At 34.2% G+C, this 16333-nt stretch overlaps 1 long non-coding RNA gene across 1 annotated transcript in view; it reads right to left on the bottom strand.

Moving 5' to 3' along the window:
• Positions 1 to 16333, bottom strand: part of LOC118901100 — a 214003-nt gene that overhangs the window by 97956 nt on the left and 99714 nt on the right. The window lies entirely within an intron of this gene.

Consider the following 16333-nt stretch of genomic DNA (forward strand, 5'->3'; position numbering starts at 1 on the left):
AATTGATTATTCTGTGCATTGACTTTTGGCAATTTGACTGTATAGTAAAGAAGCTTTTCATAATTGCCTTGAATTTCTTCCTTCTTTCTTTCCTCTTTCCGTCTTCAAAGCCTTCAGAAAGGCTTGCTAGTTATCCCAAAACATTTTTAAAAGAGTCCATTTTTTACCACTAATTTGAAATGTCACCTTTATCATGTACTAAATTATCATACATATTAGGATACATTTCCCAATGTATCAATAGTATACTGAACACTAGTTTCTTGGTCCTACACTCTTCCATTGATATGTATATACTATTTTAGTCGCCTCATCTTTAACATGCTAGATTTTGCCCCCAGCCATTGCAGTTTCTGCGTGTGTGCTCTTCTTGGTGAGCTATCAGTCACTTCATAAATTTCTAAATGTTGTTTTCATAGTTTAAGTCAAAAGAATTTTCATTTTGACTATCACCTCTATTAAAAAGGCATTTTAATCTATTTATTCAAGCCTTTTCTTTTGTTGTTCCTTGACAGAGTTTTAAAGTTTTATCCATATAGTTTCTGAAAGTTTCTTGTAAAGTGTATTCCTTGGTATTTAATTCTTGTGCCCCTATCTAATGTTTTTCTTTTCCATTATATTTTCTAACTGGTTACTTTTTTGCATACAGGCAAATTATTATTTTTGAAATATTGTTTTTAAACAAATCACATTACTGAAAACCTGTATTGTTTCCAACATATTTTTACCTGCTCTTTGCCTAGAAGTCACACTTTGATGGTTGGGAGAAATAATAAAAATTTACAGTGCAACTTCTTCCAGTATACAATATAAAATTTAAATTTAGCTATTCTTGTTCTTAAAATCCCTGAGTCATAGCTGCCCTGCGAGTTTCTCACTGAAGATTTCCTCTCTCAGGTTCACAGGCTTTTGCCATCTTGCTGGGTCTATCCCCCTTTTCCTGCTCTCATCTTCTCTCATTTCCCTTCACACCATTGCGTTCTTATCACTGCCTCTGTATGTAGGTATGCTCCCCAAAATAATAAATTCTTAATTTCAAAACAATTAAGTTATCTTCCTGTCATTTTTATACCAACCTAATCATGCCCTAAAAACTATATTTCCACAACCAAATCTCTTCCCAAGCAGTTTTATTAAAAAAAGATTATGTCTTTTCTCTGAGAAATTCTGCCATACACTTTGAATTAGCAATGGAATAGCGTGTGTGTGCATGTGTGTGTGTAGTAGACATGTATTTTTCAGAACTCTTTCAGATAACAAATTTGTATGCAAACTACCCGAAGGCCCAAGAGGAACTAATTGGCAAAATTAACTGTGACACTGGTCTCAGTCACACCGAGAACCAGGGCCATTAGTGATATCATAGCATTCTATCACTCCAAATTTTAGACCAAAAGTATCTACGTGTCAGCCCTTAACTTGTATCCTCCGAAAAAAATAAATGTTTCCCCTTAGTTCCTACAGAAAAATTATCAGGGAGGACTTGATGGGCTCAACCAGAGACCTGCACTCATTCCTGAACTTGTTGCTATGTCCAATGTGGAAATGGATACTCTAATTATCCAAGACTTGGGTAATATGTCCAATACTGGCTGACAGGGAGAGAGCAAGGTCATTACAACTCAAATCCGATGAAATGAATTTCCCACAGGAAATAGGGGCCTATTAACCAAAGCAGAAAAAGGGTGTTGGACTGGCCCAATCAACAAATGTGTACTACAATAGAAGTGTTAGAGATATAAAACAAGGTATACTATCGAGGGTCATTCCAGAGTATAAAAATTAATTGGAAGAATTAAAATAAATCACACCTTTATAGACACATAAAACCATTAAAGGTAAACAGTACAGATATGGGATGTTATCTATTCATTAAACAGATAGTTAATAGGCACTTTTTGAGAGCTAATTTGCACCAGAAACTGTTTTAGCTGTTGTGATTAGAGCACCAAGCAAGACATAAAAGAATTCTGCCTTCACAAAGTATACAGTGTTTTAGAGTATATTAATATTGTTTTGGCTGCAAATATTAGAAACTCAATTTGAACTAGCTCAAGAGAAAAAGAGAACTTTGTCAACAAAGTGGGATCCTCCATAGGCTCTAGGACAAGGATGCAGCAACTTTAGAATGGATTAGTATTATGAAACCAAAAATCCTTCTCTATTTTCTTCAATCCTGCTTTTCTTTGTGAGTATCTATTACATTTGCAATCTTCTATTGCAAACTGACTTATGCTTCCAGGATCTCATAGCAGAAAATGGATACCATAAACAGTTCCCCAGGTTATATGTGATAGTCTAGGTATCTGAACTCTCTGTAAGTTCCAAAATTTCCAGAGAAGAGACCCTATAATCTGTTTGAATGAGATGCTTACCACTGGACCAATCCTCTACGGCCAGAGAAAGGGGCATAAATTGCAGTGACTGCTGCAAACATGCAGATGGGAATGCAAAGAAATTACCAGACAAGGGTGATAGGACTACTATTCAACAGGTGTCCACTACACAGGAAAGATAGACAACAGTTTCTTGTGGTGTGTTTTATGATAAGGAAAATATAGGGTCTTCAGAAGTACACAGGGCAGCGCAAAAGAAAGGAGAAAAGCTCTTGCTTTTGTTTAGGGAAAGGTGAAGACCTCCCAGGTGAAGTATTGTTTTCACTAAGTTTTTCAAGAAATAAGTAGCATTTCCAGATGACCTAGATTGGGATCAGCCTGGAGTCTCATCATGAAATTTCTAATTTCACTGAAATGAAATTTTAAAATTTATTCTGATAGAACTCTAGAATAATTATTCTCCAGTACAATGCTCATCAAATTTTAATATGTGTATAATCATCTGGGGAAGACTTGCTAAAATTCAGACTCCATTGTCTAATGCCTGGGGATGACAGGATTCTGCATTTCTGCAAGCTACTAGGTGATGTTGAAAATGTTGATGCACAGAGTACACTCTGAGTTACAATGTCTAGTGTATTTTAAAGAAAGACTTACATTTTGGAGAGTAATATGCTACTTAATGCCTTAAATCATGAAGAATATTTCACCATGTAATGAGTGTTGTTGAATGAATCAGTGATAACAGAAGGGAATATAATCATTTTGTTAAAGTGAAAAGTCAAGTATATTAAGGCTTGGATATTGGATAATTGCAGTCAATGCAACAGCATATAAAACAAATTTTCTTTGACATCTGGGGGACCCACCACAGATAAAGCAATTTTTTCACACCATGTTATTTTTACAGCTAATTTATGGCCATTTGGTTCTTTGCAATTATCTTCAGTGTCTTCTGGTGATCTTCTGATGAAAAAATATACTATCCTCTGGAGTTCACACAAACACCTGCTGCAATGTCCCTACAATTTCTTCACTGAATTATTGAGGATGTGAAACTAATTTGGTAAGAGAAACTTAAATATATATTACCATGAAATATTACCATAATATACCATGAAAACACTCAATGGTCAATGTTTGACAAATTGGGAAATAATGTCATAATATCTTCATATATACTATGAAGTCCCTTGTGTAAAATTAAGACTAGTAATTGAGTAATAACATTAAGCTGCTTTAAACTAATATATCAAAATTCATTTATAATTAATACATAATGTAGTAGGTCTGGTTCCCAGGAAACAGACTCCAAGCAGAAGATTTGTATGCAAATTTTTTATTGGAGAATGCTTCCAGAAAACTACACCCACAAGGAAGTGAGGGAAGGATAAGTGAACAGAAAGAGAAGTTGAACTGTGCTACAGTTACAAAAGAGGCCTCAGCAGAGCCCATGGTAATTCTGAAGCCAGCCCTCAGAAATGTCCTGTCTTGAATTGAAGCAAGGAAGTGGACTCTTATTTTCTTGCCCATTTGACCCCCCATGAACAAAATTCAGCATTTTTCCTCTTCTGTCACCCAGTCATGAAGGGAATATTAGGCCATAGATGTAAGCTGGGGTAGATGTACCAGTGTAATAAGCTTTCTTATATCTAATTTTCTGCGTATTTTCTCAACTCAGTGCAGATATATTAAAACAGTCAAATTCTATAATGATGAATATTTCAATCTACAAATCACATAGCATGAATATCCAAAGATAACTTGATTAACAATTAGCTTCCATTTACAGAAAAAATGCATTCAGCGAAGAGGAATTCCCTTAATTCCTTTTAAAATGATAAAGAGAATTTATAAATATCTTAAAGTAAATGTAACCAACAGCAACTTTTTAAAACATAACCTTCAGTAGTGTGAATTTTCCTGAAGTTCCTTTCACTGAAGTTTGATTTGAGGACAAACTGAAGCTTTTGAATAGCACCATCTGGTCATCTATTAGACAGTGATACACAATAGAACAGTTTCAAAATGAAAAAGGAATGAAGCAATGTTTAAAAGTAAAGGCAAAGTGGTTTCAATTTCCCAGATTTCTGAATTGACAGAAGACTGATTTAGTAACTGTACAACTGGGATCATTACATTCTAGACCAGAACCATAATAAAACTAAAAATCATGTTTTCAGTGGCAGAAGTGAAAGGTACACTGCATAGTAATTCCAAGAGCCTGAAAATAATACATCGGAGTCTAACAGTCTACCAGGAGTCATTTTACACTATTAAAACTGTGTTTCTAAAAATATATACATGCCCATAACTAAACCAATAAGCTAATTGTCAATTGTTAAATTAACTTATAAGTAAGTGTATGTGTATAGGTGGGGATTTAGCAGAGGTGATAGCAACAAGGGATTTTAATGACAGCCATCTAAAATCTCTCTATGCTCATATGCATGAATTAACAGTGAAAGCTAAAGGGGCAATGTAACTTGGCTGAAAGAAAAAGAAACACCGTCTAAGACACCACCAGGTCTACTCACTGAAGCATAAATGGATCAGTAATTGCTCCTCCCTAAAGAATGGAAATTCCTGTAATAAATTAACTAAACTCTTCTCAAGGATTATCTTTTTTTAAATGTTCCTATGGAAAGCATCAAACATATACAAATGTAGGAATAACAGTATAGTGAACTCCATTTATCCATTATCCAGTATCAACATTTATGAACTCCTGAACCATCCGTTTTTACTTCCTTAGCCTCCCTCTTCTCATGATCTGATTTAAAGTGATATCATATTACTCCAAATTAATATCTGAAAGACAATCAATAAGCATTCTACTTTTCATATAATTTCCTTATTCTGTCTCAATGTTTAATAATTGCACAACATACACTGTTAGAATGTATAGCCACTATATACAATACTTATTTTCTTATAATCCATCATTTCATCAGAGATCTACAGGTAAATATATTCAGTATCAGCACAGGTCCTTATGTTGATGGCTTTTCAATCATTTAGACTGTCTGAATTCATTATCTAATAGATGCCTCAGGAACAATATTTGCTAAATTACTGCACGTCCATAGAAGATTGTCTGTGGGCTTTATATTTGAAGTTTATTGGGTTGAATTTATAATCTTTGACTAATATTTTCTTTTCTTAAATTTCTTACTATATTCTATTTTTGTCTAACAAATAAAAGGTGTTGCTTTCAAAGGGGTTGATGATAGTCTGATTTTTAACTTTGTAATTAGTCTTCTTGTCTAGATGGCCAAAAGATTTTCTTTCTTTCTTTTTTCTTTTCCCCCCAAGTCCAGTACATTTAAGAGGATATATCTCAATGTTGGAAACTCCAGCTTGATTTTCCCAGATATGTAGATATGCACACCACTTCATATGTAGCTTAAATTCTCTTTTAATATCAAAGATATTCTTATAGTTTTTAATACTTACTCTGTTCCATTACTTTAGTTTTCTTCCACAGGGAATTCTACTAATCATATGTTGTACCTTCTTTGCATAAATCCTACATATTTAACTTTCTGTCATATCTTCTTTATCTCATTCTTTCTTTTTGAATTTTAAAATGTTTATTCTTTCTTCAATTTTCTCAAGATTTTATTTAGATTGTTTCTATATTTTTGTGTCTCATAGTTATTTTCTAATTTTTGAAATGCTTTTTCTGTTAATTTTAATTCTTGACTTTCACCTTTCTTTCAAAATTTTTTCTAATAATCTAACTTATGACTTTAAAATTTCTGATTTGTACTGCTTTTTCATAGCCTTTACTCTTTTCTTAATATCTTTAGTTCATTTTTGAAATATTAGTCTATACTTTTTCTGCAAGATGTTATTCTACTTCTTTTTTTTTCTCGTAAAATAATCTGTATATTTGTATGAAATTTGACCAAGATACTTTCCCATTCCTCTTTTTTTTTTATAGTAAAGTGAAATTTTCTGTATTTTTAGGAGGGAGAGGCAGACTAGAATAATTTTCTAGTTTTAAGGCTCTATGAGTCCATTATCTTTACTGAAGCAATAAAAATATGCCTTGGTACTTGCTGAGTTCTGTCTCTTAACTTTCCTTCTCTCACCTTTACTTTATATAGTCTCTTTCTTTGCTTCTGTTATCCCTGTTCTCCCGAATGTGTTTCCTACTCCCAACACTTTTTCATCATATGGGACTTTCTACTAGAACAGAGCTTTAGTGTGTTCATTTCAAGAGTTCAATGCCTTAAACTATTTCCAGAAGTTTTAGACTTTCTGATAATCCTCTTGAGGCCACCTGAAAACTGGAATCTGCAAATCCCTTACCAGTTTTCCTGCTATTCTCAGAATAATCTGTTCTCACGTCACCAAATTCCTGATGACAATTTTGGGGTTCTTCTGTTCCCAGGACCTCAACTTCTACATTGGTACCACATGGATCTTGTAGATGTTGGTGCTTTATTCCCACTTGCTTAGATTTTGAGGTCATTTAGTTTTGTTGCACATATTTTTCCTAGGATTTTAGATTTATAATCCTCGTTGCTTTATGTGTTTTATGTGGAAATGTAGAGAGATTAAAACACTTCACCATTATCTCCCTCAAATCCAGCAGAAACAACAGAATCAATGTTATTAAAATCTAAAAATAATAATTTCCCAAGATATATAGAGCAAAAATTGGCAAAGGAAGGGATTACATGGAAATTAGTAGCAATAGGACATTTATATCTTTTCAAATGACAGCTTTGGTCCTGTGAAATAATTACATGAGTGCGTTATTTTGCATATGCACACACAAACACACAAAATGTTGCTTGATAAATGAGCAATAGTAGCAAAACAGTAAGTTTTAAATACAAAATAAATAGGTAAGTAAATAAATAAGTAAATGAAATAAGTAGGCCAGTAACTGGCTACAGTATTTAAAGAGAAAAATAAATGGCTATTGGAAATGAAAGACTAAAAAATTATACAGTTTGTAGTGATATAGTTTTATACATAGTTAGATAGTTATAAACGATTATATAGATTATACAAAACCTGATCTATTCCAGAAATGATACATTTAAGAGTTAGGATCCTATGAGATCTAATTTACAATTCCCTTTATGCTTAACTGATATTCTTAAATTCACCCAGTAAGTTATGAAATATTAAGTACATCCTTATTCCCTCCTTTAGCATTATTGTACATTACAATCAAACACAAAATTAAAATTTTTCATTAATGATTCAGGATAGCCAAAAGTGTCTCAAAAGTGTTATCAAACCATACTCCAAAGAAATATTAACAAAATGTTATGATTAATTTTATAATTTCATATAATAACAATGCAATATATTTCTGTTTCTTTTTAAATTAATACCTCACTGTTACTTTTTCCTTGTCTGTTACTTTCAATTGCCAAATACTGGTGACCCAAATGTAAGTCAAAATGAGTTGATGCATTGATTGGCAAATAGTAGAAGCAGGACTGGAGAAAAATGGACTACATGAATGGAGGAAGAATTGTAAAATGGCACAACTTTTTCTGGCCCTCAAAACCCTCAAATTGGGACTTCCCTGGTGGTCCAGTGGTAAAGAATCTGCCTTCCAATGCAGGGGATGTGGGTTTGATCCCTGGTCAGGAAACTAAGATCCCACATGCCACGGATCAACTAAGCCCATATGCCACAACTATTGAGCTTGCGCACCTCAATGGGGGAGCCCGCGTGTTGCAAACTGCAGAGCCCATATGCTCTGGAGCCCGCGCGCCACAACTACAGAGCCCACGCGCCCTGGAGCTCACATGCCACAAGTGGAGAGAGAGAGGGCCCACACGCCACAACTAGAGAGAGAAGCCCGAGCACTGCAACGAAGTATCCCGCGTGCCTCAACGAAGATCCCGCATGCCGCAACTAAGACCCGATGCAGCCAAAAAAAAAAAAGAAAATAAATAAATATTTTTTAAAACCCTCAAATATTCACAACTACTTTGCAAAAACAGTTGCATAAAGTTTATTTTCCTAACAAATTCATATTCTGAAAGCCAAAAGCACTTTCTCAAAGTTAATATGCACGTTAAGGGCAATCCCCCCACTTGGGATAATGGAAAAGAGAACCTCAGTGTCAGAAATGACCTTAGAAATCAAGCTGTTTTTCAAATATTACAAGTAGTGCAAGTCTTTTTTTTTTTTTTTTTTTAACAAATGAAAATGTTCTGGGATTCTCAATAGATCAGATGAGAGCGGATCTGTGTTGTATGAATTTGACAGGAATGGTTGGAAATCGAAAAATCTCACTTCACTCAGCCCTTATGGCAGGTGTCTGGATAATTCTGAATTGCATATCATGGCTTCTCCATAGTTTGGAAACCACACATTTAATTCAACTACTTCATGGTTCAGATAAGGAAGTTGAAGTTAAATGATTTCTCTAAGTTAGAAGCAGTTAATTAGTAACAGAGCTAATGTTATAATAAGTAACTTGAGTCCAATTACAGTGCTATTTGAGTTATACATGACAGCCTGGAGTTTCCTAGAAAATCTATTAAACAATTTTACTTCTATTTTTCCATTTTGCTTATATAACTATGCTTCGTTTTGATCGATGGTTCAGTGTTAATTAAGGTATTATAAATTAAATTATCATTTAAATGAAATTGTGGAGCTCACAGTTTCCAAAAGACCTTAAATAAATCTTTGTGAATTAAGGAATCTTAGTGAATACTTCAAAGGCTTCCACTTACTTCTCTACTTAATGAACTCTAATTTATTTTACATAAGCAAAGACCAATTATGTAAACTTATAAAAGCACTTGTAGAAAAACATAGGTGATGCATGGGTGTGAAGAGTTTAGCTAAGCTACTCCATGGTATTGCTGCCATGGTATTGCTGCCTCATCATCCATTTTATTTGGCTAAAAGGCCTGCAGTGACATTAAACTGACACTAGCCACTCATGCAAGTGCATACCCTAGATGACAGTCTGTAGAGTCACAAGCAAGTGTAAGTTCCTTAAACACTACCCCAACAGCCCTTGTGATCAATAGTCCCCGTTGCCTCTCACGGCCCTTCCCTTATGCAGCCTTTAGTTAAGACCACTAAGGGGTTTACCAAAACCTTAGATAAGACCACTATGGGGTTTACCAACACCCCCTTTGTTATCCTGAATTGACCAATCCAACCTAAGCCAGAAACCCTGAAACACTCTACCCACGGACCCTAACAAAAGCATGTGCCCAGGCCCTGTCTCTCTCTCTCACTCTCTCTGTCCTTGTCTCTCTCTCTCTCTGTCTACTCTGCCATGATCTCTCCATGTGACCTTTCAAGGTGTGCTTGGTACTTCCTCAAAGACCTGTGAGTGATAAACTATTTCAGTTTCTCTTGTGGTCTGCTGTTGAATCGAGGATCACCATCCGGCATCTTATGCTCCACTTAACAAGTGTTAATTTGATACATTCATAACAATGAGAGAAAATGGGGAAAACTTAAGTAAAAAAGAAATCATGTGGAACAGACATAATCAGTAACAACCAAAAGCTACTAGGAAAATAACAGTTTAGAATTATGAGGGTTATCTCTTTGTAGTTTCTCTTTTCTCTTCCACCTGTACTGTTTATTATTTCCTGGGACTGAATGTCATGTGCTCTTATGACAATAAAGTAATCTCTATAAACCATATTTAATGCAAAACCAATAAAAATATATTAACATTTAATAAATTTCATGAAAATATAAGCTTCTCTGGAAACAAAATACACATACAGCACTAATATACCAATATTCTTTTTCTATTTAGGCAAATTTTCATTTTCACACAAAATCAGTAAGTTGTCCCTCAATATAAGCAGCACAAAAGTTAAATACAGATAGATTTGAAAACTGAGGAGGTGAGTGCTTCAAAATAAAATATCAAAAATTATCATAATTGTAGTAATAATGAAGGTAAATAATATTTATTCAACACTGTCTATGGGAAGACACTGTGCTCAGTACATTGTATGTATCTGTCCTGTCTAATTATTATAAATATTCTAGGAGGCATATATTGACATTTTGCAAATAGTCATTAAACATTTTAATCTTTAAAAACACAATATTTAGAGTCGAGAGAAACCTCGGTCAAAATTCTAGCTCTGCCACATACTAAGTGTGGGACAAAAAAAAGGTATTAAATCTCTTTGAGTTTAGAATTCCTACTCTAATAATTAGGATAATCTTACTTATCTTGCAAGGTTATTGTAAGAACAAGAGATTATGTATGAAGGAACCTGGCCACTAGAAGGCACTAAACATGTCAGAACTAAAATTATACTGCTTTACTACTTGTGTAACTATTGCTTACTACTCTAACTGTTGTTATACTACTTTATGCTGTTCCCATGTGTATCGTCAATAATACTTTGATTTTTACTGTTTCAATTTTATTTTTTCCATATGACTAAAATGGCAAAAAATTCAGTAATCATAATTGTAAGAGTCCACCATAAGCTACTTGTTCAGAGATGACATTTCAAAAGTGACCTTATTTCCAAATGAGTCCAATCTCTTGAGGAATTAGTAGAATATATAAGACATTCTACACTGCAGAGATTAACAGCCTCTGGCCATTTCTAAAAATGTAGGAGACACTGAAACAAATTACTATCTATTTATTTTCCTGAAACTGACATTCTCTGTAACTAGCTGATAATCAGTGGTTAATTCAAAAGATAATCGTTTTCCATAATTGGCCCATTTTTAATAATCTTGGTAGAACCTTCAGTAAAAGGTCACTCACTATCACTCCAAGGAAAGGTTTGTAGGAGTCTAACAGTTCTCTCCCTGGAGTAAGATTATTTCCCCCATTAACCTTTTAAATACAATTACATGAGTTTATTAACAAGAAAAAAATCTATTTGTTAAACTCAAGAGGATTTTTATGACATATGACTTGTCATTTTAAAACATATTAATCTCACTCACCCTACATCACAACAAACCCAAAACCATCTTAGGCAGTTCATCTCTTGTGCCATAGTAAACACAGAACAAAGGTTTATAATTACCATGTAATAATTTTAATGATTTTTTTTAATGCCAGTAAACTCCTGTCTAATCAGTCTGTTTTCTCTAACCCTACTAATTATTATTAGCAAAGGTAATAACATTTTGAATATTTGCCTATCAAACACAAGCATAATTTAACTCAAAATCAACCATTTCTTAATATTTTTCTGAAGCAGTAAAAGTCTACTAGATATTTCTTACAAACCACCTAGAAATTTATATGAATTAAATTTTACCTGGGAGAATTAAATCAATAAATGGATCTTGGTGATAATTCATGTTGGTAAGTCTTCTTGGACATGGAATAATATAAAGCTGTTATTTTTTAAAAAGTGCTTCAGTTTCTGTTCATTCTCACAAATGCTTATTAAATGTCCAATTATATTGTCTTACTTATTTAGCTTCACATTATATTGAGTAGTCTGCTTCCAGTTTGCTAAACTGCAATTTATAGTCATCAAAATAATTTCCTCCTTTTCTAAACTCCTTGCTATTGCCACATTAATAAACCAATTTTCTTCCATCCCCAATATTTTCATATTCAAACAGCATGCTATCTATCTACTTAGGAAGAGGAAGTTACCAACTTTGTCTCTAACTGGGGGAATCTTAGATATTCCTCAAGACACTGTTTAAATGCATTCCAAAAGTCATATCTCCCTACAGCAAACTGCTAAAATTAAGATAAAGATAACCTATACACAGGGACTTCCCTGGTATAGCAGTGGTTAAGAATCCACCTGCTAATGCAGGGGACACGAGTTCGAACCCTGGTCCGGGAAGATCTGACATGCTGCGGAGCGACTAAGCCCATGAGCCACAACTACTGAGCCCGGGTGCCACAAATACTGAGCCCGCGTGCCTAGAGCCCGTGCTCCGCAAACAAGAGAAGCCACTAAAATGAGAAGCCCGTGCACTGCAACAAAGAGTAGCCTCTGCTCGCTGCAACTATAGAAAGCCCACACGCAGCAACGAAGACCCAACGCAGCCAGAAATAAATAATAAAATAAAATAAATAAATTTTAAAAATAAATAAAAATTAAAGAAAAAGGATACCTGTACACATAAATGAACAAGTATCATTCCACTTGTTGTAAGAAACTCCATTAGAAGAGTTACAAATTATACAGGCGAAAAAGGACACCAATGGATGCTTTTTTTTTTTTTTTTTGGGAAATGTGCTTTCTTTTACCTCAGAGTGATTGCACATTTTAAGGGCACATGCCTATATTTAATGAATACAAATTTAGTGCCTACTATGTGCCAACACACTTCTGGAGATTTAATGGTGAATAAGATAAGCAAACTTACATTCTAGATAGAAGAGAAAGAAAATACAAAAGTAAACAAATAAATGAACATGACAATATCAGATGACACTAAGCCCTGGGAAATAAAAAAATATATAATAAAGTTCTGGGGTGTCATGGCTACTTTAGATAAGGGAGTCAGGGAAGGAGGTTCAAAGAAGTTGACATTTAAATTAATAAATGTAAACTTTACAAGAAAAAAGTAGCTGAATAGCAGGAAAAAAGTTGATTTGCTGAGTGTGAACTGTTCTTAAAATACCCAACCTCTTCAAGAAGGTATGTTCTCCAGTCACTAGGACTCCAGGCTTGGACAAAGATTGAAAGTCAGAACAGGAACATCAAGGACTCATACATACATGATCCAGGGAGTTCAAGACATAAGTGATAAATGGAATATTGAATGCCATATCAGTATACAAATGATGTCACAGTTCATCAGCGACTGCAGCCACAGCCGATGGTGATGGTTAGCAGGAAGGAAAGCATACCTGCCATCTAGCAGCCATCAGACTGCAGCCACTCCCCACGGTGAGCCCTGAGGAAACTCAGGATGTGAAAAACAGGATACTGGCCCCAGAGAGCTGAGGTGCATATCAAAGGAATGATTTCAGTGAGCGCAGACCCTTGCATCTTCCCATACACAGAAAAGCGCTACATTTCTTACCTTGACATATATGGTTTTCCTTAGTTAACAGTAATCTTTTGACTTTCAGACTACCTGTCCTTTGCTACAAGAGTCCTATGTATCCTGCCCCCACAACTCACCTCCTCCTCGGAGGAGTTCTCTCAGGGTTACTTGAGATGCTGCCTCCTGGGCTTGAAGTCCTAAAAAATCCTGCCGAGTAAAACAACTCTCAACATTTAGGTGGTGCACATTTTTTAAGTCGACATGACTCAACCCTGAATTGGTCACTGCGGGACAGAGAATTTTTTTAAAATTTGTTAAATCGTGAAACAGATATTTAGTGCTACTTATTATGTACAGAGTACTATTTTATGCATTTTCTTATCAACAGATAATTCATTTACCAGCCACAGGACTGGGTTAAGACAACACAGATTACGTTTACAGGCTAATATATTCAGCAGAGATTTATTGAATTTCATGTACCTGGCTAGCATTAACAGAATTTTAAAATTAACCTACTCTTCCTGGTGTTTAAAAAAACCAAACTGCTTTAACTACTTTTGACATCCTTACTTTGACATGTTAAATAAAACAAAAGGTTAAATTTCAGATTGCTAATGCTCTTGACTTTCCTCTCCCAAATCCAACACCGCTCATTCCCTTTAGTGCATATAATACCTTAGCTATTTCACTGACTTTGACAATGTTCACAGTTATGCCATAACTTGTTCGCAAATGCTTGCCTAAGTACAGAGAGCAGGTTTCATCATTGGTTACTCAAACAAAACCCTCTTTGAAGGACCATTATGTTAATTTTCTAAATGGAAAATTTTCCAACTTGCTAAATCTTTTCAAAATGAGAACACAATATTTATAAAAACAGATCAAAAGTGGTTCAGAAAGATTATTATAGGATTGTGAGTCAATAAATAATAAAAGCCTGTTTCAGGAATACAGCACATTTCAGCCAAAGTGCTTTATGTATGGAGATAGCTTCAATCACTCTTTCCAAAGCAGAATGCATTTTATATTGTAGCCATTTATGATAGGAAAAATAAAATGACTGTACCTCACTTAAAACACAAAGAGTGTGTAGAGGACAAATTGTGATCACTAAAATGCATCTAGTTTAGGATGGCAATATTTGAGTCAAAAGTTTCATGAAAATTAATTTCATCCTCAAATCAATTATGAGAAATGAAGTCCAAATTGTACAGTCATCATAACTGAAAGTCATGAGGACAGACAAAAATCTTGCATAAGATAGAGGCCAATATGCAGCACAATGACTTAGACATTTTGTTGTCATAAGCCTTTGTGAATACAAAGCAGCCAAGGATTTACCAGGAGAAGCAAAAACCAAACAAAATAACATCAAAATACACGATGACTTAGGTCTTACATGGTGCCAGAGCCCAAAGTAACAGGTAAATAAATACACACTAAAGTATTGAAAATTCTTTTAGTATAGTAAAATCAAGCCAAAAAGTGAATTTGGCTGCATCTGAATTAGACTTAATCAAATACAGTATAATTGTTGTAAAAAGGAGGACCTTGTTTAGAATGCCTTTACTTAATGACGTGGTTGGTTTTTATGTCTGCTCAGGAGCTATGGTTGCTTTTATGTCTCAATTCCTGTGTCTTAAATTCTCCACTTCCTGTGTTTTGTTGTTGCTATTGCACATTCTCATTGTGTATACAACTTTTAAATTGAGAGGCTGATTTGCCAATATTACTTGAAGGGTTTTAAAGCTGATTTAACCACCTCTTTTAGAGAAACGAGAGCCCAGTACAGTAGAATCAGATTCTATGGCAATTCAAGAAAATTGTAAGTTTTGCCATCCTGTTTCATTTTGTTACCGGATAAAATTGTATACTGGATTTATGTGGTTGGCTTGGGTTTTTAATCAAACATTTTAATATACCTTATTTAATCCCATAAATTCTATTAAGATTTTCCTACACAAATAAAGAGTTAAATTTCAAGCCCAGAGATGATGTCTGGAAATAATACCATTTTCTTACCTCCTGCCCTATTAATACAAGAGAATAATTCAGCATTGCACTGTTAAGTATCTCTATGATGCCATTTTGTACATTTTATAGATTACATTTTCATGATTATAGATTAATTCTTTTATAATGCTAACCCCAATAGTTTACTACTAGGTTCAGATGTTTGTGGAAATATGATTCAAATATTCCATTATTCTAAATATTTATCTATTTTATATATGGATAGAGGATAAATTTAATCTTTCTTTAGAAATAATTTGGTTAAATAGAACTGAAAATCACCATAACTACAGGATGTTTCGGATTACTACTTGAGTTAATTCTAAGAATTCTGTGAATCAATTTTCTTTTCTTGGTTTACTTTCTATGGTTCATTTCTTATCTTACTCTAAACTCTCTGATTTTTGTTGTCCGCATCATAAATATTGTTCTCTCCTCCTCCTCCTTTAGGATTCAATTCTAAATACTCTTTTTATACACTGAGTATTTCTATCTTCTCCTATGACTTCAGAACCATCTATACATTAGCAAAACCACACTTATATTTTATATATCCATTCTTAAACTCTTTCTTCAGATATAGTTGTACATTTCCTTATTTCATATTTCCAGCCCTTTGCTGATCATTAACTTCTGCTCATCCAGAAGTTCTTCAAACTTAATATTTTAAATAAAATAAGCATCTGTTTCCAGTAATATGGTTGGCTAGAAAATTGGACCAATTCTTCCACTAGGGAAAAAGGTCAAAACAAAACAAAACAAAGCAAAACCAAAACAAACTTTTAATAAGTATTGTTGAGCTAGCAAGAAAGTAATACACTTTTAGGCAAGGAAGAAGCGAAGACAGGAATAAGAAAGCAGCAGAGCACAGCAGCAGCTGGTCATCTGCATACATTTGGTCAAATGGGGGAAGCCATTGGTACACAAGACCTGCTAGGAGAAGGTAAAAGGGATCTAAAAGCAGGACATGGCCAAGGTGGGGTGCTTAAAAAGATAATTACTATCTAAGTCCAGACCCTTAT

The sequence above is a fragment of the Balaenoptera musculus genome, chromosome 9, assembly GCF_009873245.2.
Source record: "Balaenoptera musculus isolate JJ_BM4_2016_0621 chromosome 9, mBalMus1.pri.v3, whole genome shotgun sequence".
NCBI classification, from domain to species: domain Eukaryota; kingdom Metazoa; phylum Chordata; class Mammalia; order Artiodactyla; family Balaenopteridae; genus Balaenoptera; species Balaenoptera musculus.